Here is a 25750-nt window from a genome sequence, read left to right on the forward strand (position 1 = left end):
GAAAAAAATAAAATCTGTAGGGGTTCCAGACCACGAGACCGCCCAGTCCCCTCTGGGCAATCTACCTAACATAAATCAAACAGTCCTCTTTGTATTTAGGGTTTTCATGGAAGGACCTGATGATGATGGTCACGTCTGGCTTTCAGTCCATCAATGTTGGTGCATCATGATGCTTTGAGTAGGTGGTGTACAATTGTACAACTTATTCTCCTGTAACATACATGTACAACAGACTAATCCTCCAGGTGTACACATTCTGGAAGAGAAATGTCTGAACCCTATTTGGATGGCAGACATGAATATTGAGTAAAGGCTGATGAAGTTATAGCCAGATAAATCAAAGTAGCAGAAAATTTACAGAAATGAGGCAGAATTTAAAGAGATAGACCTCTTAAACACTAAGTGGCCTGGTACTGGGCCGAGAAAGGGTTAAAAAATTATTTAAAAAACCTTTTGCTGCATCATACAGTTGAACTACACTACACTCCAACAGAAACAATAGTTCATTCAGTATTTACAATGAAATCATACGTGGGGTGTTTCATAAATCGTCACCAAAAAAAAGTTTAAAAAACTTAGTAATTATTCTGTACAGAAGTGTTATACATCAATCAAAATGTCTCAACCACTAGATTTCAACCCATGCATTGAACCCTCACTCCAACCAAAGAAAGTGCAAGCCATGTGCTGAAAAACAGAAAACCGTTGCACCAGACAGAATTTTTGTGTCCTCCCGTATATTTTCTTCACAAAACAACAGCAAATATATACAAGTGACATATCAATACTGTAATAACAACAGAATTACCTGATCAAAACAAGCCCAAGCATGTTATCGTAATATGTATCGATCATGAGATATTCTCCAAAAAATCCATGACAGGGACCAACCGCCTGACATTTCTGGGGCAGGGGGATAGCTCTGTCTCATTGGGTCATATCATCACAAACTTCATACCATTAGATAGCTGAGACAGTAACATTTCTTAGCAATTTCCTCAGAGGTTCACATATGCTGTAACTGCCTGCTCCTGACTACGTGAATAAAGCTCAACTGGCCACATTTGCTCACAACTTTTTAAATTTATTTCTGTTCTGTACAACCTTAAATTGGGTCCCGCAGTTACCATGGGATTTTCACAGGAATGCAGACATCTAGATGCAGCACCTACTGTAAATAGGTTGGTTCTAGAAAGTGTAAATAATAGACAGTAAAGAACACCAGAGACCACCAGCTAAAGTTTTTTTGTTTGTTTTCTTTGAACTGAAAATTACATGACAAAATTGATGTTCTTACAGCTAAAAATGAAATACTGCCCAATAGTACTTTTAGGCAAAGCCCAAGCAGAAACCCTTTCATAATGTAGTTCTACAGTTCACTGGGCTTGTGGATTGTATTTGTAGCATGTTAAAAAGGCGTTTATTAGCACAATTATTTTGTAAATCTGAAATCTGGCATGGATTCAGAACACACAACAATATATGCACCCTGTGATGCAAAGCAGCACTTAAAACCTTCTTAACAACATACAGCTAATACACAGATACATGGTTTTACATTGTTTTGTACAAGAGATGCGCTTATCATATTATCAAAGAATTAACTGTACAGACTCAGCAGAAATATCAACAATTATTTTCATAGTCACTGCAATAGATTAACATTTTCAGTGTGCATTACACATTTGCCAAATGGATATTCTAAATCCTCCCCAAATACACAAAATGGATTGCATTCATGAGTTGGTGAATTACCAAATTATGGTACAGTTGTACCTTTAAGCAACTCATTTCCTTTTTTAGAACAAAAATGTCTACAGCTACTTCTGGATACATCCTCAGTGATGTTTCTGGAACACACACCCTCCTCCAAGCAACCCAGTTTGAACTATAACCCCAAATCAGAAAAAAGTTATTGAACATGGGACGGTATGGAAAGCAGTGATTCATAAATTTACTTTGACTTTAATTTCATTGCAGACAGTATGAACCCAAGATATTTCATGCTTTCACTGGTCAACATCATTTCATTTGTTAATATACATCAATTTCTGCATCTCAGGCCTGCAACACATTTCAAAAAAGTAGAGGAGGAGCAAATTAGGAACAGTAATGAGGTAAAATAATTAAATAATGATGTGATTTCAAACTGGTGATGTTAACACGTGATTGTAATCATGATTTGGTACAAAAGCAGTATTCCTGAAAGGCTGAGTCTTTGAGAACCAAACATGGGTAGAGGATCTCCAGGTTGTCAACAACTTCGTGAGAAAATTATTGAAATTTTTGAAAACAATGTTCCTCAAAGAAAGATTGGGAGAAATTTACATATTTCTCCCTCTACATTGCATAATATCATTAAATAATTCAAGAAATCTGGTGGCTTTTCATTGCATAAAGGGTAAGGATGCAAGCCTAAGCTCCAATTCCTCAAACGGCACTGCACTGCACTCACCAACAGCTGATATAACCACATGGGCAAGAGATTACTTTAGAAAACCTTTGGCAGCCACTATAATACAGAGTTACATTCACAAATGCCACTTAAAACTTTACTGTGCAAAAAAGAAGCCTTATGTTAACCATGTCCAGAGGTGGCATTGACATCTCTAGGCTCAGAGGCATCTGTGATGGACCATCACACGGTGGAATGTTTATTGTGTTTAGATGAATGAGTATTCCAGATCTTTTTAGGAAGACATGGACATTGTATGCTCCAGACGAAAGATGAAAAGGACCATCCAGACTGTTACCAGCAACAAGTCCAAAAGCTATGGTCTCTCATAGTATGGGCTTGTGTCAGTGCTCTTGGCAAAGGTAATTTATACTTCTCTGATGGAGGCATTAATGCATTAAAGTAAATTGATATTTGAGAGCAACATATGCTACCTTCAAGATGACGTATTATTCAGGGATATCCATGCATTTTTCAACAAGACAATGCAAAACCACATTACAAAGTCATGGCTGTGGAAGAAGAGGGTATGGGTACTGGACTGACCTGTCCCCAGTAGACAATGTGTGGAGAATTCTGAAACAAAAAATGTGACAACAACTCCGTACTTTTGCACACCTTGAGACAACTTTGCAGGAAAAATGGAACAAAGTTCCAACACTTCATTGCTTGGTATCCTCAGTCCAAAAACATCTTTAGTGTTGTGAGAAGGAATGGTGACATTGCAAAGAGGTGAACACTTTACCGTTCCAATGTTTTTTGGAATGTGTCTGAAATGCAGGAATGGATTTATATTAACAAATGAAATAAAGTTGACCAAATAAACATGAAATACCTGGGGTCATATTGTCTGCAATGAAATAAAAGTCAAAGAATTACTGTGTTTTGGGGTGTTTTTTTTGCATTTTCCATACTGTTTTACTTTTTTCTGATTTGGATTTATAAATAGTTGGCAAACTAGCCAAACAAGCTACTCTAGCCACATAGCTCTCTTCTCTTGAGTCAGAGCCAAATTGAGGATCTTTCTGCTGCATCAGTGGAGCTATGAATAGCTATTTTCCTGCTCTCTCCCTCAACACCCAGTGAAGTAAGGGTTCTGAATAAGGATCAGACTGTAAGCCTCTCCATCCAACCTCTATGCTCTCCAGCCACTTTGGCGACATTCTCTGACTAGCTCGTCATACTTGGTTAACTTCACCTTGAATGCCTGGTCCAGACGGTCTTCCTACAGTACAGTCAACTCCTAACAGCACTGAAGTTCCATGGTCACATGTTTTAATAGGTTTTTGTTACCCTTACTTTTTGCTGTTAATGGAATGTGGCATTTAACTAGAAGCCTACCTCAACTCTCAAATAACAAATTAGGAATTACATCTCTGTGAAATTCAAAAAACACTTCCTGCAGCCCCATCAACAACAAATAAGTCTTTACTTTTTCATATTTTGTTAAATTTATGTTTGCTTGCTTAATTTATTTGACAAATTGACAAATAACAATAAAGTTGTAAATAAAAAAACAAGGTAGGCAGTAGACGAGGAGCTAATTTTTACCATGTGCTCCTGTATGGTTTCACTATGTTAAACAAGTAAATAAATAAATCATCATCAATTTTGTAATCAATATTTTTTCACTGTAAAAGCACATGTACAGTGGAACCTCGGTTCACGAACGTCTCGATACACGTACAACTCGGTTTACGACCAAAAAGTTTGTCAAACTTTTGCCTCGGTTCACAACCACAACTCGGTATACAAACAAGCCAGTTTCCCTTTCGGTTTGTGCGCGCCGATAAATTCCGCACGTGTTGCATTGTTCTCGGTCAGATGTGTTTGCGTTTGCACTTGCGTGCGTGCTTTCACTGTGAACTCTTTGTGCTCTATTCCATTTCCCTTCTGGTTCGTATGCGCCGATTACTGTATTTAAGCACGTGTTGAGCCGCTCCCTGTTCATTGTTCTCAGTCAGACGTGTGTGCTTTACCTGTGATCTCTTTGTGTAATCTTTGTGTGATCTCTTTGTGTTCTACAGTATTTCGTGTGCTTTTGCAGTTAACTATGGCTTCTAAGCACTGTAACCTCCTCTCCACCCAGTTCCTCCTCACTTCATGCCAGAACTCGACTCATGCAAGGTTAGTTTTCTTGGTAGTTTATGATTAGTTTTTGTATTACGGATTTTTCAAATGTTCATTTTTTGGTTCATAGAGTAAATTGTTGCAATGTTACTTTTCTTGATTGTTTATTAAGTTACTGATTTTTCAAATGTTAATTTTTTTTCCCTGTGCTTAAAATTCATTGTTTACAGCGATCGGGTTGTAAGGCCATTAGTGTGAACTCCTGCAATGTTACTTTCTTGGCTGCTTGTGGTTAGTTTTTAAATAATTTGTTCTAATGTTCCTTTTTTCCCCTGTGCTTAAAACTCATCTTTAAAAAATTCATGCTGTGACATCTATCATTTTTTTAAAAAATTGACTTTTGAAATAAATTATTAGAGGCATTGTGGTGCATATGGAGCAGGTAAAGACAAATACAAATTAGTACTTACTGGTTGGCGTATTGTTTTCTTTTTTCCTCTCTTAGGTTCTGCTGTTTTAAAAAATCACTTAGTATATACAGTATACCCAATTCAAGTGTTTTTTAGAGGAAATAACATGAATATGGTTAGGAGTTAACATTTACAGAAACAGAAGAAAATGGCTTTGAGTAAGACAGGACTTTGCCAGAAATAGCCAGATGTAGGATCGAAAAATCAGTACCATGAAGACCTCTACTCTACCTTCTGAAGACAAGAGGAATATTTCCAATACAGTCCACTGCAGTCAATACTGCCAAATTACAATTTTGGAGAGAGTTTATCTTGAGGTGCAAGGATACACTTAACACCCTGAGGAGCCCATGTTTCATAACTTACCTTGGTATTTTCTTTACTGTCATTATACTCCCAATAATATGAGACTTTCTAAAAGATCTTTCTATAATTTCATTGGTTAGGCGCACTTTATTTGGAAATCTCATATTCTTTTAACAGTTGACCAAATAAAGAACTGTTTTGATACTCTTTCTGATGTTTTCCATACTAAATGGCCTGAACAGTATTACCACTCAAGTTTAAGAGGATGCAATTTACAAAAATGTTGAGCAATGCAGTGAAAATAAATATAGATAAGAGATAAACTTTAGCTAAGGTGACAGCAGACTCGAAGAATCCATAGTCCTCTTACAAACAATTATATGAGGGTGCCTTCAGTGTTGGAAATAATCATTTATGTGTTGTATGACAAATGAACAAACAGCAAAAATACTTTCCAAAATCATTTAGTAGTTGTGAAGATTAATTTGGTAACTAATTGTGTTATTAATGCAACATGTGATAAATTAAACAGAAATATTACACTTTCAAATGCAACGACAGACATGTTTTTTTTCTGATAGTCTATTATATTGTTTACTTGCTTAAAAAACATAAGAAACAAAAGAAATTTGACAAATGAGAGGCAATCATTCAGCCCATCAAGGCTGATTTTTCAGCTAATAGTCTAGCTGTCCCAATATCTTATCCAGATTCTTCTTAAAGTTGTCAAGGGTTTCTGCTTCAAATTCATTTCTCAGAATGCTTCCTGGCTTCAATCTTAAATGCACGTCCACTTAATTTCCACTGATCTCCTTGAGTACATGATTTATACTTAAGCTGAAAGAATTCAGCTGTATCTACTTTATCAATGTCTTTGTGGATTTTAAATACCTGGATTGTAGTCTCCTCTGCTTGAGACTAAGCAGGTTTAATTCTCTGAGTCTGTCAGAGTAGGACATGCCCTTAAGTCCTGGGATGCACTTGACTGCTCTCCTCCGCCCAACTTCAAGTGTTGCTATGTCTTTCTTACACTATCGTCACCAGAACTGCTCACAATACTCCAGATGTGTTATCGTGAGTATAGTATCCCTTGACTTAAATTCAACAGTTTTTATAATATAACCTAACATTTTATTTGATTTTTAACTGCTTCTGTGCATTGCTTATTTGATGAAAATGTTGTATCAAGTCGATGAAAATGTTGTGTCATAACAGACATTTATCACTAAAATATCACATTATTTATATTTTAAAAAAGTGCAATTTAGAATAGATAGCATAAAGAATATACAGTTATATCCAGCTACTTTGTTTTTGAAAGACCAGCTTTGCAATACAAACGTACAAAAGTACGTTATATGCACAATGACCAAAAAAGGTTAATATTTTCATTGAAGTGTTTCCCAAGTAAGACTTTTAAATCTAACTCAGACATTTATTTAATACTTTGCTCAGGATTTTTAAGGACGGGGGAATATTTTGCATTCACCTGCAGAAGCAATGGCACATAATAAAAAATACACTGCAAAGTTGCTTGCAGGAGTTCATTGTAAGTTCAAGGATTCCTCTGTGGTTTTGCAAGACTGTGCTGTCTGCTATAAAGCGAGCTTATGTCAGCTTGTTCAGTGAAGGTGAAAACAAAAGGAAGGGTGTAGAATACTTGTGTACAATCTTTGATTTTAACTAAAGTGTTCAACCACACTTATCAAATATCAATAAGGTGACCTCTTTTTTTTTTTAAGCTTTGTTTTTTGGCTTCTTTAAAAGTGCGCTGGAAATGCTTAACATGCCTTCATGCATTCTATGTACTTCATTTCCAGTCCTGCTTAGTCCAATTCAGAGAGCTGCAGCTAACCTGCTGGTCACCTTCCTAGATAGGACAATAGTTAATTACAAAGCTTGCACAGTGACACATAATTCATAGTCACCAATTAACCTGTTGGTATCTCTTTTAATTGTGTGGGGCAATAAGACACCCAGCTGGAAGTCCATGCGGCAGATATGGGAAGGACAAGTAAATTCCAAACAGACATTACAACTGCCTAGAAAAGATCATGAGATCCAGACACAAATAAATAAATACCATGGTAAAGAGTTCTACAGAAGTGTGATAGAGTTTTAATATAAAATTGATTTTACATTAACACAGGATGATTAAAATACGTTGCCAATTCAGAAAATGTGTCCTGCATTGAATAACTAGTATTAAGGCACAGTAAATATGGAAAAGCATGTGCTGCTGTGTCAGATTAACTTAGTACTAAGCAATCAGCAGGATGTAATAAAAAGCCTGAAAGTTGAAAGGAAACAAAAGGAATCATTTGTTATGTGGGGAGTTATAAAACTTGAATTTTTGGGTTACAAAAATAGACTGTAGTACCCATTGTAACAACTCTAAGGGGGCATGCCAGCCATCCAACCCAACACAGACAGACGCTAGAGGCACACTGATAAAACAAAGATACTTGTATTTTTCTTCTCCATGTGGGAAACGCCTTCCCCATTTCCCACAGACACAACTCAGTCTCACAAGCACAATAGCACAATAGTAATACTTCCTTTTCTTCTCTCTTTATTCCTACACTCATCCTCGGCAAGCTTCGTCCACCTTCCACCTGACTCTGGCTCACCGAGTACTGTCTGCTGGTCCCTTATATAAGGCAGGGGGTGCTGCAGCTGTTCCTCTGCCCGTTTGGGCAATTCTTCCGCCTCCTGGTGGTGCCCCCGATCCCAACAGAGCTTTATCAGGCTCCATCTCCCATGAAGCCCTACGGGAGTCTGAGGTATGGCTGTACGGGAGTTTCTGGCTCCTGTGGTCCTTCCATAGCAGAGGTGTCCCGGCTGGGCTAGGGCCCTGGCCTTCTATGACGCAATTCTAAAATCCCAGCAAAGATGTAACATGATAGAAAAAGTTGGACAAAATTACATACAACAAAAAGATAAAGATATGAGGTATAGTGATCTTCTACATGGGCCTGTAGGAGAGGATGCAACTCACAGGATTAATTAAGAATCCCACAAAGTTCTGTAGGAGAAGCAGAATAAGCACTGATCTGCTGATAGCAACATTTTAAATTCAATCTTATTTGTAGATAAGTAGAGCCATGCTCTGGTGGAAGCAACTTTTGTTGGTAGTAGTCAAGTCGCAGAGCTGGTGAATAAATAACAAAAAAGCCACCGATTGAAACATTTGAGAAAAGATATAAGAGCCAAACATTCAAGTGCAGAAAACGTGAAAGAGCAAAGTGGCCCCTTGTCATGTCCTGTCATGTCATTTTCTAACCTGCCTAACCCAGACCAGGGTTGCATAAAGGGGACAAAATGGTGACTTGGCAGCAAGTAATCATACGGAAAAACAGCTCAAAATGAAAAGCAAAATAAAATAAGCATTACAGCATAGATTTTTAAAGTTGCCTATTGTAACCACAGGAAACTTGGATGCCAGAGCCTGTCCTTGCAATACTTGTAGTAAGTGGAAAGTCGGAAGCAAATCACAGGACACACTCATGCACACATTTCTGGGATAAGGGAGGAAAACTGCAGAAGTTAGGTAGATAAGAAGAGACTGTGAAAACAACACAAAGAGTGCTTGCCATAATGAGGAGACATAAAGTATAGTAGGTGAACAATCATTAGCAGTAAATACAGATTTTACAGACTATACACCTCAAATTGGACAATTCATTTGGTGTACTTTGATGAAGATTTTAAAAAATAACATAGACTAACCAGCAATGTACTGTACAAGACTGAAAGATAACGTAGAAAATGTGTTGGCAAATAAATCAGAATTAGCACCTCTGGAATATTGATTGAAGATACAAATGTAAAGAATAATAGTTTTCAAAAAATGAGCAGTGCAACACTGAAAAAAAACACATCACACATGGAGGTACAAGTAGTGTCATTGGTTTTCTCCCCAAGAAAGTCACCTGAAGTCCATTAAACAAAGATGGTGCATTAGTGTGACTTCAGTGAATGAGCAACACACTGGAGCCAACCACACAAGAGTGTGCTCATCAAACATGACAGGAGGTGATGAATGACAGAAGAGGATGGAACTGGAAATCAGAGGAGGCAAAGTAAAATAAGCAGGGTGTGAGAACCAGAAAACCGCGAGAAAAATCAAAGAGAGAGAAAGTAAATAAAGAACAATATGTAAGTGATGAGTTCAAATCAAACAGATGCACATCGCTTGCTGGTCTAATGCATGTTCTTATTCCTTTGCCTTAGCGCAACACACTCTTAAAACAACTGCCAGGGTCCCCTCATGAATAATTAACTACATATAATTGACGAACTATCTGAAAATTACTTTTCCTTTCTCTTAAAAATCTTCTGATGCACAATCACTATGTGCAATGAGTTCTTCTAGTCTTTATTGAATTGGTCCCAGTACTGTAGATGAACATGAAATCTATAATAATGTCCCCCGGGGAGTTTGTGCTGGGTTGGGGGACGGGGGACTGCCAGGTTGCTGGTGATACTTCACACAGATGGTTGGTATGCTACTTTATTCTATCTATCAGATGGAGATGTTCAGCTTGCTTAAGTGATTTGGATGCTTTATCCACAATTAATAAATCATTTCCAGTCTAGGAAACATCACCAGCTTTGTTATTGTTTCTGTAGATGCCATGGACCCAGTGAGAAGTTTGGCTGTTAGCTGATTCAGTTGTAATTTCAGTCTGCTCATCAACTCATAGAAGATGTAGTGGCATGCAGAGAAGTTAGAATCTCTACTGGTTTGAGTTTTAAGGGTTTATTCCTATGAGCAAGAGTTAGAATAAGGTCATTGTCTTTGTACCCCATTGTAAATGGCCAAACAGTTCTACTCTAATACCTCTTGTTGGGCAAACAACAATCCTGGGTAAATCTGGTTGTTAATAATGAAGATGAGATAGAATATGTACATAAAAGGAGTCATCCTCAAAAGAAAAGCAGGCTTGGATGCCACCTTTTACTATCTGGATCTAATTGGTTTTGCTCCATTAACATTTGTGTGTAATGTCCTGATGTACGCAAATCAATGCTCATTCCCTAACAAAATAAAACCAGGTGATGCAAAATAAGCCAATATAATTCCTGAGCTTCTGCTTCTACTAGAGGTTCTATATTGCCCATTTGCACAGAGTTTATAGGATCTGAAGAGAGGATGCCTTTCCATCCAAGATGCAGCAGAAGTGTTAGATAGGACTTTTTGTTAATTTGCCTGCTTTAAAAAGGGACTTTTATATTGGCAACAAAAGTGTTGTTCATTCCTGTTGTATACCAGACCTTGGTGTAGAGTATATCCATGTGAGGTAATACTGTACATCTATCCAATGTTAATCAGAGTGCATCAGACTGTTCCTATATATATATATATATATATATATATATATATATATATATATATATATATACCTGTATATATACAGTATATATATATGTTCTTATATATATATAATATAATATATGTATTGAAAATCATGTTTGAGATAAAGCAGTTGTCAATTGGACTTGTCTACAGACTTCTGTTAATTGTGAGTGCTGCTCTGCATCGAGTTACTTACCCGAGGCACAACAAGAATAACATCAGCATGAAAAGATTGAGTTCATTACACCGCTGACTTTGTGATGCATGCGTTTTCTCTAGTGTTATATGGATTTATCTCAATAGTCTGACTATATTGCAGCACTGTACAGTAATGGGATTTGAGTGCTCAAAATGTACTCCCTGTGGACCTACTAGCATACATCCTGTTTGTTAGGCCAGTAAGTCTGTTTATTTCTAATGTGAGGTCATTTAACTCAAAAAGTAATTTAATTTTCACATGATGGCAGCTGCTTGTGTCCGACTGTAGAATTTCACCTGGATTCAAATGATCTGTCACTTTGTGACATGCAAAAATGTACTGTGTGATGGACTCACTTGCTTGGAAAATGTGAAGCCAATGCATAGCGTGATCTGACCAGACCTGAAATTACCAGCTGACGCTGCCTTGCCTGCCACAAAGGTACAGCAGTTGCCTCTGGCTACAGACTAAAAAAGACCAACCAACAAGAGGTTACTAAATACTGGAACAGTTTCAGCTTAAAGCTTCCTGTAGGGCTGACATGAAAGTAATTACAGGAGGTTAAGTGGACTTAGTCATACCCCCTCACCAAACAGGAAGCAGTCACATACTGCATGTTTATCCAACAGACACGTTCATTACTCTTCCTACTCTAGTGGTTTGCCTCAATGTTCTATCTGTACAGGTGACAATACACTTGTACTTAAAACAACCACTAGACTCTGCTCATGTATAGTTAACAACTTGCTCTTCAGGGAAAAGGGAATATGATATGAAGGTAAGATGTGACCTTGGGAAACAACAGGGCATGAAAGGAAGATCACTAGGGCCAAATATTGACTAGCACAGGACAGCTTCTATGTGCTGTGTATTAGATGTAGGTTTAGTTCAGGCTTTCTTTTATGTCAATATCTTATGTTTTATTAAAGAAAAAAAGACGATCCAAGCATTCTGAATATTTCACGAAATTTAAGATGTTCAGTTTGTACTGCCAGGAGTAGCTGCAGCCACAAAATTTATACGTTTATATATATCAAAGCATACCAAGACAAACACTAAAAGAACACCAAGTGCTTCTTTTATTGAAAATAATCAATATGTGACATGCTGGCCTTTTGGACAGGTTGTAAAGAAACCAACAACTGGCATTATAAGCAGACTCGGAAGGTGTAGGCAGAGGGGGTGTGGAATCAAAGAACTGTGTAAATAAAACAGAATATCACCAAACTGCATATTAATTCAAGGCTTGCTTAACAGCAACTCTCTTTTCCTCTGGAGAGGTTGCCATTTATGACTCAAAGAAATAACAGATTTTGAAATGTGAGCTGGTTAGCTTCAACAGCAGAGCCACCCTTGAGAGAATGATACTACAGCTCTTCAACATGGCACGTGCAACAACTCTGTCCCTTGACAGGTCCCAAAAAGGTGACATCTGGTATTTGGTGTCTGCTGTAGATTAGCATCATGCTGCCAATTTGTTTTTTCATTTTATTTTTCCTCTAGTGATATATAGTAGCTGTTGCTTGTTGAGATTAAGTGTAGGTTTTGTTAAATACAGTGAAACATAGTTGTTTTCTACAGAGAGTATTCTAAGGTTCTGTCATGTTTTATCTTGTACTGCTTATATTTATAATTTTGTCAAAATGATAAGTGGACCTGCTGCTCTGCAGCACATCTATGGCTGCTACTGCTTCTTTCAACCAGTTTCTTCACCAGAGACCATCTCTCACCTTTAGTTTATGAATTTGTTATGTGGAGTCTTTCTAATCCCTGATGATCAGTTTGTTTAACAACAGCAGTCATTTTATAAAGAAAATCTATAAGCAAATAGTACACATATACACAATAATAAAAAAACAAATTATTTCTTTAGTAAGGTTATACTTACCTGCATAAATAAAAACTAACATGTAGTTTGTTTTGGTACTGAAAAATTTATACCTGCATTCTGGGAACCGTAGTGCAAAATTACTGAATAAAAGAAAAGAAGTGAATTAAACCCTAGTCAATAACAGTATACGTTATAAGGTGAGATTGTCAGAGCATAATTTCTATCCCTCCATCTAGTTTCCATTTCTGAACCTCCTTTTTCCATTACTGCATGGCAGAGAACCAGAAGTATTGGGGACAAGGAGTTGGCAAACAATGAATGGACCTTGGGTGTACTCTTGGGAATTAACAGAGTTGCCAATGAAGCTAACTTTCATGCCTCTGGGTTGTGAGAGGTAAACCAACATTCTCAGAGAAAACCCCACACATGATGCATAGAGAAACTGTGAATTCCACCCACACTAGAACACAGTAGCGACACCAGCATTTCATAAAAAGGGGGCCTTAAATTTGTCATGAGTGAGCCTATGTTATTAAGTTATTTGTATTAATATTAAATATACATTCATTTTGAAAAACATTTTAGAAGTCCAGCCATACCAACATAAAACTGTTGTAAAATGCTAGTGGTCACTGTCACCCCTTTAACCCTGACAGATAAATGCTAAGGACACAAGTTAAAAGCAATAAGAAGCCTTTTAATAATTTACTTCTTAAACAGTGCCCTTCCAGCACCACATTCACAATATTACAGGCAATAAAGTCAATAATACAATACTTCCAATTTTCTCCTCCACACCTCCCAGCAAGCTCTGTCCACCACCACCTGACTCTTGTTCACTTGCCGTCCTTTAAATAGTGCCCGACCCAGAAGTACTTCTGTTCTTCCTCCCACGTGACTTGCCAGCACTTCCGGGTCAGATGGAGAATTCAAGTTCTTTAGAAAGCCCGTAAGCTCTTCAGGGCTTCTGTCCTCATGACTGCCTAGTACGTCTGGGCTATAAGGAAAGCATGAGCCCCCAGGTACTTCGACAGCTCCCCCTGGTGGCTCCTATGGCAACTAACAGGGCTGAGAATCCAAACTCCAAGTCCTAGGATGCCCTGCGAGAATCCGGGGCAATGCTATACTTCAGGGAAGCTGCCATCTAGCGTTTTGGGGGAGGCAGTGTCAACAAGTAGCTGCTTTCCCCCATCCTTCCATTCCAGGGTTGTCTCAGCTGTGTTGAACTGCCGCCTAACTCCCACACTGATTTTTGGCAATGTTAGTTTAAATCCACTACCTTTTAAATGTACTTATGACATCCCAGGTAATTGCAAGGCACAAATGCTTAAATAATCTGTTATAATTTTGACCACTGACTAGTAGCATTTTATAATGGCAAACACACAGATTGCTGTTTTGCCATTGCTGGTAATTTGTGTATGCAAACCTGATGCATGTATTTTCAGTCTCCAAATACATGAGTGAAATTGTCCTCAATAAGGTTATCATGAAAATGCTGTCACATGTGTGATTGGGGGACAATTTACAGGCTCAAATAATGTCATTTCTCAGCTGGACCAGCAGTTAGAGCTGTCATATATTCCTCTCTCCTTTTGTCCCTCTGCAGAAGAAGTGAAGACTGTATCTCCCAGTAAGGTCAGGTTTATACTTCACGCGACACGTGCTCACGCTCCTGCTATGCAATCATTGTACTGTTTATACTTGCGCTCGTACTTTACATAAATCTGGAGGAATCAACCAGGTGGCAGTGCGAGATATTATCATGGTAAGAACAGGTTCGGCTTTGCTGTGTTGTAAATTGCCTGGAACACCCATTAAATTCTGATGACACCTTACCACAGTATCTCTGAAAAGGATGTTTAATGATTAAGTCCATCAATCCAGGGATGTGTCCATTCCAGCTAGCATTGGGCATGAGGTAGAAACAATCCCTAGATGGGGCATCAGCTCATCGCAAGGTGAATACAAGCACTCACATACATTAGCGTCATTTTAGTGTCACCAAATCTGCATATCTTTGGAAGGAAACCGGAGCACACTGTTGAAACCCAGCAGGAAAACATGCAAACTCCAGGCAGGGAATACCAGCGACATGACTCCCTGCAAGACAGCAGTGCTACCGCTCCGCCACCATGTCACCCCCATTTGTGTAATTATTAACAGTTTTCATTATTTAAATGAAATTAATGATTTATCTGCAAAATGTAAAATACATACAGTGGAACCTACACGTACAACTCGATTCACGACCAAAAAGCTCGCCAAACTTTTGCCTTGGTTCACAACCACACACTCGGTATACGAACAAGCCAGTTTCCCTTGCCTGCCTGAGCTGAGCTGAGAGAGAGAGAGAGAGAGAAAGCAAGAGCGAGAGAGCACGTGCAATGTTACCTTTCTCTTTTTTCAAATGGTCGCTTTTTTCCTTGTGCTTAAAACTCATTTTATAAAAAGTGTTTACAGCGATCAGGCTTTAAGTTTAATAGTGTGATCTCCTGCAATCTTACTTTTTTGGTTGCTTGTGAGTTGGTTTTTAAATGCACTTCGGATTTGGTCGATGTTCCTTTTTTTCTGCTGTGCTTAAAACTCATTTTAAAAAAAAAATGCTGCGCGAGCACCTGCTACAGAGAGATTAGAGAGCACGAGGGAGCAAGTGCAGAGACAGAGCGCGCAGCTGACAGGGAAGGGATGGGGGGGAAGGGGTGTGTGTGTGTGTGTGCGCGCGCGCGTGCTACAGAGAGAGAGAGAGAGCGAGTGAGCCAGGCTTCTCCTGTAGCTGAGGGAGGGGCTTTGTTGGTGTGTGTGCTACAGAGAGAGCCTGCTCGTGTAGCTGAGCAGAGAGCCTGGGTGTTTTGTGTCAGTGTTATTCAATGTTTTTACATTAGTTTACTATTACACTGTGCATTCTATGGTGTAATTAACTATATTTGTGCTTAATCTTTACATATTTTTACATATTTACATACAGTTTGTACGGTCTGGAACGGATAAATTGTATTTACATACAATCCTATGGGGGAAACTGCTTCGGTTCACGACCAACTCGGTTTACGGCCAAAGTTCTGGAACGAATTATGGTCGTGAACCGAGGTTCCACTGTACTTTAATGCATTTCATCATGAAACTGATATCAAGTATAAACCTAAGGATTCTAAATGTGCAGAGAGTTGGATTATCATAAATTTAATGTGTTCTGTGTGGTGATCTATTGCTGTTTGCTGCTGCTGTCAGGTCCGGAGGAAGCCACAGAAAAAAAAGAAGGCACAAAAGAGGGTATGTGAGACTTTTAAAATGTATCGTGTCATTATGATCGGGAATATGCAACGCTTGAATATAAAAGCACCACAAATGCATTTGTATATTGGCATTTTGCTTCACAACATCGAACCATTTATCAAACATTGCAACAGCCACATCGATCCCGGAAGATCCTCAAAGCGGCTTTCTGTCACACGTAGCTAGTAAACAGAGACTCTGACATCTCATTCCAACTTGTATCAAACTGTGCCCCCTGACTTTTTCCTGGTACTGCAACTTACGCATGCATTGCGTTAATTTCTGAAGACCTACTCAGAGGATGCATCAAATGAATGCTGTGAACACGCGAGAGCCATGATGCATGTGTGTATGCGTTCTAAGCGTGAAGTATAAATGAGCCCTAACACCACCTCCGATCCACTCATTGATGACGTCACTTCTGACCCCCTCTAATGACATCCTATCTGGTATCCAGAGACACCCTTCTACAGATGTTGCTTCCTTTTCCGGCGTCCCTGATTGTACCTGATTGTCCCTGTTCCTGCAATATATATAGGGTAGACCTTCATTGTTAGCTCAATTCCGTGTAAAACACTGTAAAGAATTCCTTATTTTGCTGATTTTTTCAGTATACAGGGTGGCCATCCCCAATCCTTTTTGTGCCTCTGGTCTGTTCCTTATTACAATGCCCACATCGCATGTTATGATAACCTGTATTGCAGCCATGTAATGTTATCTGTTGTATCAATGAGCTGCAACACTGCACGCCTTATTAGAAACTTTACTACTGTTTAAGTTGGTACCTCGTGAATATTAGGCAAATCCATGAGAGATTTTCCAGCATACTCCATGATAGTGCTGACAGCTAACCCATAACAAAAGAGCTCAGGAAACATCCAGGTGCCCACAAATAATATAAAGTTCAGTCAAAGCAACTGCTTTTACTCATTAACTCTTTTAGATGCCTTAATATGTTCATTTTTACAAAAACTTTAAAAAATATATCCTTTCAAGCCTTTATTGCATTAAATTATTTGATGGGCTACCTACTGCAGCATTACATTTAGCTCCTGCAAAAGCTGAACATCACTTTTTTTTCAAAAAACTCCTTCCTTGCCAGTTACTGTATAGAATGTAACCGTTTTCATTATATCAGTTTTATCCTCACATTTGTCTTCAGAATTTTACAACATTTCTGTATGAGTTACTATTGCATTTTCAGTAATAATGATTGCAGAATAATTTATTAACTGTTAAAAGAACCAAGATGTAATATTTCATTTTCAGAATTTTTATATAGTAATATACTGTATGAGCAAGGTTTCTTTTTTCTTAGTTTACTACTGTATCTTACTTTTGGGATTATAAACTTATACAGCTTTTATTATTTGGAGGCCTTGCACAATAAATGATGATCACTTGTATTATTTATATAGAGTTTTTAATTTTAATGGTTAACAAATTCTGTGCTCTTCTCTCTACCATCATTAAAGGTTAACATTAAATTGGAATCATTGAAAAGCTTATTTTTCTAATTTTTCTCTCTGTCTTTTGTATTCGTAACTTACTCTTCTAGTATTCCAGCATATTTTTCTTTTGCCTGATTCCTTAGACTTGTGTTTTTTTATTTATGATGGGTTTTTTTTCAAAATTATTGTTGTTCAGGTTTTTTTTAGTTGTGATACTAAATGTCATGGATAACACACCTGAGGTGGTGTCCCTGCTCGGATCGGTCTCAGTCCATTAACTGGCTGGGTAGCCAGGAAAAAGAAAAGGTAGGGCACTTCCTGTCTTTACTATAAGGCTGACATGACAAGCCAATAATATGAGGAGTGTGTCGAAATCCCAGCAGGGGTGGATAAAGAAACATTACCCAGCCAGGAGGAATATATAATGCAGCGATCTTGGAGGACTCCATACACTAGATGGCAGCATCCCTGGGCCTCGATAACCAAATTGAAACCAACAAGGCATGCTGGGAACTGTAGTTCTGTGGAGCAGCCCTGTTTGGTTTTATGGGTGCCACCAGGAATTGCTGCAAGGATTTACGATCCCTGCTTTTGGGGTCTTTATCTTGACCCAGAAGTGCTTCCAATGGACTATGCCCTAGCACCAGAAGTACTCCTCCTTTGTGTTGGATAAGGTGAGGAGTCTGTACAAAGCTCGCCTGGAGGAGTGAATGAAAGGAAAAGAAGCAGAGTGTATTGTGCTTGTGCAGCTGTTAAAGGGACACATGTATAAGGTTCTTTATTGTATTAAAGATTGCTTTTGAACCTTGAATTTGTGTCTGTGCTGTTGCATCTGGGGTTTGGGTTGCTACAATGCCCCCTACAGATCACAAAATGTAAGGATGTATGCTGCATGCTAGCATCTCTGCAGACATTGCTTGATAACAGCACTGCAAAGGGTGGCCAAGCCAGTGGGGCTGCAGGATTAGCAGAAGGTAGGTGGACATGTCTTGGGCAAACAATGGCTGACCACCATATAACCATCCTGTGTAGGGTGATGGGTGTTAGTATTGTCTGGGAAGAATGCACTTATTGCTCACAGTGAAAGAGCTGATCACATGAAATTTTAAAAATGTAAGAAAAAAGCAAACAAATGCATGCATTAGTAAGAAAAGTAGTATGAAATGGTGCATATCAGGGTTATATTATTTGGCAATGCCAATTATGTTATTGGGATACATAGTTCACTTTTTAAGACAGTGCTAAAATGCTGCCAGCTAAAGCCTGTCACACTTTTTACAGAGACAGCAAGTAATAAGTGGAAATGAAGCAGACAGTTTTTGACAATAAAACAGTTTGGAGAATGTAGATGACAAAGGCTGCAGTGGTAATAAATTAAAAGGCCTATTTCAAACGTTTTCCAAACTCACTACATTGGATGACAACAAGAGAATAGTCTGGTCAAGTGTAGCAAGATAGCTGCCAATTAAAGTCACATGACTTCACGCTAATACAAAAGAGTAGTTAGCTCAGTCACTGGCAGTTTACTTTTAGCAGCTACAGAAGAAGAAACTCTACCACGAAAACCAAAGATGTGATTGTTCCAAGGGAAAAGGCAATATTAGGAGTCTTATGAATGATTTTTCCTGGTCTGAATGGCTGTGCCTTGATTCTCGGTGAAGGGCTGCATAATAGGATTTAGTTTTGTGGAAAAGACTAACTATTTACAACTTAATTTTCCTTGTATAAACAGTTTAAAAGGCATTTACCTTTCCAGAGGTGAGGAAAGTGCCAGTGGTGTAGCAGCAGTGAACAGCGCACTTCAGGGTGGTGAAACTAACTCTACCCTTTTGGTAGTTAGGAGCAAACAGATTGCAGTCTGTGCCATGGCCTTGTATCCTACATTTACCTGACGTACTACTTCAGACAACAGGGCTAGTATGATAAATAGACCATGCCAGCTGCTTGCTATATCAGGTTGCCAGGTTGTAGTGAGCTCACTTGTCAGTGACTGTCAAACCCCCTCTTTTGCTAATTGTTAACATACCTCTGATGATAATGTCGGGCTCAGGAGGTTTTCCCAAAGACCAAGTTTACAAAGGTGTGCAGTTTCCACCTGATAATTAGCTTAGCACATTTGAAGTCAGTGGATTCCTAGACAGCAGGGCGATAAGCCCACAGCACAGGAGGGAAATGTTTGTCTTGATCCTTCTGATGTTCTGTTGTCTTGCCCCAAAACAAAAGGACATCAAAAGGGAAAAGCCCAGATCCCAAAAAAAATCCCTGGAAAATTTAAATTAGATTCAGAAAACTGGAGAGTAAACTTATATGGTTTTTGAAAATGTTGATACATATATTTTCCAAATAAATAAATAACCAAAACAAATGAAAAATAAAGCATTAGAGCAAACAAGCCTCTTTGTAATCAAAACATCTTGATCCACAAATGCAGAGCAAAGAATCAGATAAAATACTTATAGACATGTTTACACTACAACAATCAGTGCAGCTTGAAAAACTCAACCTCCTGTTTAGAATATACAGAGAGGGAGTGCTTCTCCAGCTAATAAGTAATGGTATCTCCGCTTCCTGAGGTACCACCACAGAACACAAGGTGTATAATTACATGATACATAAATGTCAGGATCTGCTCGTCATTAGAGCACTCTTAACTCTTCATCCATCACTCTGTCTCTGACCAGTAAACTCTGAACATTCCATCTTTCTCAGCCTCAGATTCTGCTGCTGCTCCAGTGACCAGATGCACTGGGTTAAGCCTTAGTTTCCTGAAAGACAAGAGGGAAGTGTTTCTCTGTGTGTCTGTAGTTTATAGAGAATCTAGTCTCTTTTATCATATTAAGACATGTTTATATCTCATTGGCTGCATCAACAGTAATCTCTATGGCCTACTGCTACTGCTACTGCCTGGTGTTGTTACAGAAGGATGAGTATATTTACAGTGGTCCTGTCTAAAGCAAATTAAGGATTCTTTGCTTACATTCCTCCATCTATTTCACATGTGTGTTCAAGGACTCACCCAGACAAGGAAAATCATATCCATCCTGACATGGAATGTGACAGCTTGGAGGCATATGATGAAGCAATTACTTCTACTACTACTTTAATACTCCGCCTTACTTCAGTTCATTCACTGCATTGGAGAACATCAGAACGAAAGCTGAACCACCCTTTTAATCAAGAAACATTGTTTTCCTTTAAATAAATACTTCTGTTCCTTTTGGAGAAGCTCTCTGCTCATGTACAGTATATGTTTCTAAGTGCCTGAAATGGAGACAATGCATATTGTATATCCTGTAAAGCTGCTTCATCTTCTGCTGTCTTATGTACATTACTATTTTTATTACAGTAAATTCTGGGTATAACAACCAGCAAACCCAAGGAAAGCACAGGTATAGTAAATTAAAGCATGCTCCCTATTTTTCTGTCTTTTGCTTTTATTATCCACTTGCCAGTGAAGTAGCAGAGACAATGGGGTCCAGTTTACTTTTTCCTAGGATTTGCTTCAGCCTGCTTCCCTGACAAGCACAGTCTGAGCTAAATAGGCTTGTGAGCAAATACGTATGTACTGAATGAAAAGGATCAGGAGATGAGCAAAAGTTGTTATTGAAAAGGTCAAATATATCTGTCACCAAGTTCAAAATACTAATCAGAATATGAAAATTTCTAATGGCCAAAATAATTTCTTTTTTAGGGGACATTTCTCACTAAAGATTCGCCAACAATATTTTCATCCTTAATCTTGGATGATTCAGAAATGCACAAACCAATTTTATGTGGTCATTGTAGTGTGATCGCATGCTATTTTTTTCTTGATGATTCTGGGTAGTATTGCCATAGAATAAACAAAAATAAATGTAAATAAACCAAATTCCTTGATTTAAAACAAAACACTATTTCCACATATAGAAGTTCACAAATCTCCACTGGAAGCAAAAACAAAAAAAAAAAAAAAGCTAATCATAACAACATTGGTTTGGCTATAGCCTCAGCTGCCTGAAAGACAAGAAGGAAATATATCTCTGTCTCATTTATAGAGAATTAAGTCCCTTTAATTGTATAAAGACATGTATTGTATATCTTTCACTGGTTGCATTATTGGCTAGCTCCATGGTTTACCACAACTGCTGCAGTCACTGCTACCACTGCTGCTTGGTGTTAGTAAAGGGCAGTAGGATCTCTTACAGTAGTGCTAGCCAAATTAAGAAGCCTGTAATTACAGAGATACCTCACACTTTGGATCAATTTACCCAATTAGAAATAATGAAAAGTAACCCAGCCAGATCAATATGCGGACTATGATACTGATTTCCATACCGGATCGAGGCCTGGGTTAACAACAACCACCACCAGTACTGTTAGCCAAAAGGGTGCTGGCAAAAATTAGGCTACTGTTGGCAGAAGGAGAAGGAGAGAAGGGAGACGTGTCCGGAGGCAGGAGGAGAGGAGGAAGGTAAAAAGAGTAGAACAGAGGGTAGGAACTTGAATGTTGGCAGTATAACTGGTAAGGGGAGAGAGTTAGGTAATGTCATGGAGAGAAGGAAGGTTGATATATTGTGCGCGCAAGAGACTAAATGAAAGAGGAGTAAGGCCAGGTGAATCGGAGGTGGATTTAAATTGTTCTTTCCTGGTGTGGATGGGAGGAGAAATGGAGTAGGGGTTATTCTGAAGGAATAGTATGTTAAGGGTGTTTTGGAGGTGTAAAGAGTGTCAGACAAAGTGATGATTATGAAGCTGGAAATTGGAGGTGTGATGATGAATATTGTTAGTACATATACACCACAACTTGGGTGTGTGATGGATGAGAAAGAAGATTCCTGGAGTGAGTTAGATGAAATGATGGACAGTGTACGCAAGGGATAGAGAGTGGTGATTGGAGCGGATTTCAATGGACATGTTGGTGAAGGGAACAGAGGAGATGAGGAGGTGATGGGTAGGTATGGTGTCAAGGAGAGGAATGAAGAAGGTCAGATAAGTGGATTTTGCGAAAAGGATGGACATGGCTGTGGTTAATACGTTTTTTAAGAATTAGTGTGAATATATCGCTCCTGCAAGCGAACTATGATTCTTGATGAGAGAAGTTGGAAAATCAACCAGAATGTTCAAACAAATTATAGAAAAAAGCTGATCTAAATCCGTTAAGTATTTCTCTTCTTCACTAGCTAAGCGGAGGTAAGGTACATGCCCCAAGGCTGGGGTCCCCTTGGCCCACTGCATGTCTCTTGGATTTGCACAAATAAATCAGTACCACAAGAAAACTATGATACATAGCGCAATGAGAGAAGTCACAAAATCAATGAATGTTCAAGCAAATTATAGAAAAAAACCTAAATCCGTTAAGCAGTTCTCTCATGAAAAGCAGACAGACGTTGGATTTTATATACAGTATATAGAGATGCTGACACACATGTACACTTGGAGACAATCTGGAAGGCTCAAATAAGCCAACTAGTACTATCTCCAGGTAAGAAGGTGCACTGGTATCTCATGTTCCTTTCACAGCACTGAACCACTGCCAGGAAACAATTGTGGTATAGTGGGTCTGCGGCTTCAAAAAAAAGGGCCAGTTTCAAATACACAGAGCCATGTCACTCTACGTGGGCACAATTGCACGACCGCGGGGAGTTAATGAGGTAGTTGGAGTGAGTCGCACCTGCATGTGCGGGTGCGATTACTCTCGATTGCTTCATTGGCTTCCTGCGTCGTGTGATTAAGGCGTTATTCCAGCAGAGACGTGAGTGTATATATATGGGTCGGCACAAGGAAAAGGGGAAAAAAAAGTCAAAGATGGAGAAAAAATCTAAGAAAAAAGGAGAGAGATTAAAAGGCAGTCTTAGCAGGAGGATCTGGCCACCTGGAAGGAGGAGACAGCCTGAGCTGGAGCCTTGTGAAGGAACGTTAGCTGTGGCGCTTTAGGGGCTATTTTGCCGCACTGAACATCCAGGTGGAGTGTGGCGAGCAAGATGCGACTACGTGAGCGCAAAGGAAGAAGGGAGGAGAGCCGACCGGTCTGGCCGTGATGCCTGGTGGCAGCCAAGATGGAGGTCAGCCGAAAGGAGCTTGTGACTGCTGAGTTTATGTCGGCTACTTGAGCAATGGGTGAGCCGGGGAACATGAGAAGGAGGTGTACGGAGATCATAAGATGTTAGACGGCATTTTAACGTTGGATTTTTAATAGTTATATTTATTGATTTTTATTTCAACATTTTAATCGATTTTATGGATTTATAAATGTACTTTGTTTTTAAACACTGCACCATTGGCACTTTTACTTGTGTTTTGACTTTGCTTTTAATAAAGGCACTTGAGCAATATTTTCCACCATCCTCTGGCATCATCAGTGAATTGTCCTCATACCGGCTCATCTCAGTCATAACTATCGACGGTGTTGGTTCCGCAGACTCCCATGTTGGAAGAGGGAGTTTATAGGGGCCCGGCATCGTCACAACGATGTCTAACTCCGCCTCTGCTGGGCACTCTAATCCCCGCCACTTCTGGTCCCAGACCAATATAAACCGGAGGATAGACGTAGAGTGGCCAAACCAGCAAAAGAGACAGAGGTCTCTGAAACCTAATTCATGAGTATGAGAAGCACTGAGAATCTTTTTGTTGTATCTTATTGAACAGTTTATTTTTTGTTATTTCTGCCATTAAATGGGGCTCTAGACAGCTTGTCCAACTAGCTATTTCCACCAATGTCTGATGAATTACTTGACAATGAATTCATTTGTGTGTATGTGTGAGGAAGGGAACTGCAAGGTGCATAATGTTTCTTTATAGATAGGCTGTTACCTTTGGTAAAAGCTGATCTTATTATTAGAAAGCATTGTCATCAGCTTTAGGAAAAACAAGGGAGCAGGTTCTAAGATGTTTTTCATGGATAGAAATTGTACATGATGCAGAACCATGCAGAACCTTGAGCATGGGAAAGATGATATAAATAAAAATGTATTATTAACAATTCTGTAAAAGTTGCACACATTTACAAATCATTGACTTCAATAATAATGGATATTATTGTACTGCGTCCTTGTGGTGTTATGGGTCCACAGCTCGTTGTGCAAAAGCCATTCATTTTAAATAAATGATCGCGGCTTAGCGAGGGGACGTTGGGCCATAGTGGGCGCGGTACGATCCGTAGGGTGGGCGTTTCTCACCTAGTGCACAGGTGAGGAACTGCCCACATTCGTGATTGTCCCGTGGCTAATGCTGCAGCTGCGGTGGCCCTCGTCCTTTAAAAAGAAGCGCGAGTCGGTTGTGAGGGTTGGAAAAAAGGATGAAAAAAAAGAGAGAGGAAAGAAAGGAAAGGAGAGGACGGAGGTTACAGGGAGTGAGGAAGCATGCGGTGCAGGAGAGACAGACACGCGGTGCGTGCGTGTGGTGAGCGCGCGATCAAGCGCTCGTGGGCAGCTGCAAGGAAGCTGGGTGTTAGGCCGACACCCAGGCGTTTGAGTTGATGTTGCTCTCGCTGAGTGACCAGGTAGCGGGAGTGACAAGGTGAAAGCGATGAGCCGCAGAAGGCCGCGGAAAGGCAGCGGAAGTCGGGAGGCTTGGTGGTGGAGTCCCCAATGTGTGTCCTGGTCATTGGTGGACATCAAGTCTCGGGGACTGGGATGAGAGCCAAACCAAAGCCAGGGATCGGGAGGTCTCCAGTCTCACGAAAGTGTAAGAGGAGGGCAGCTGCAGAGAGTGTCTTGCCTGCTGCTAGGCCCAAACGGGATAAGCAGGTGAGACGCTAATAGAAACGATGCACCGGATTTGTTGTTGTTTTAAAGACTGCTTCCATGAGAAGATTTTAACCTCTGGTCTTAAGGATTGTGTTTTTCTATTTATTTTTACCTCCACGTTCTTTTATTCATTTGGAGTACTGCACTATTTATGGAACACTGTTTTGATTGTTTCTTTTAATAAAAGCACTGTTTCACTTTTAACCATCCCCTTGCTCAGATGCTCAATTATTGCCCCCATTGACTAGCTCACTTGGTTTCATTATCAACAGTGTTGGGTTCAAGGGTTCCCAAATAGCAATGGGAGCGTGGAGCTAGAACCCACATCGTCACAGTCCTAGACTGAAAAGTAAGTAGTAGTATATCTTACTAATGATATCTTCAATCACCTCCTATTTGAAATGTATTTCATTAAACGAGTTAAGCTTTCACCCACTATTGAATATTTTAACAAAACATTTTAACAAAAGTCAAATCCAATGGTCACAGGTGTTCTGCAGGAAGTCCTGGAATATGGTGCTGCTGTATATTATACAGTGGGGTAAAAAACTATTTGCCCCCTTCCCGATTTCTTATTCTTTTGCATGTTTGTCTCACAAAATGTTTCTG

Source organism: Polypterus senegalus, chromosome 1 (genome assembly GCF_016835505.1).
Source record: "Polypterus senegalus isolate Bchr_013 chromosome 1, ASM1683550v1, whole genome shotgun sequence".
NCBI classification, from domain to species: domain Eukaryota; kingdom Metazoa; phylum Chordata; class Cladistia; order Polypteriformes; family Polypteridae; genus Polypterus; species Polypterus senegalus.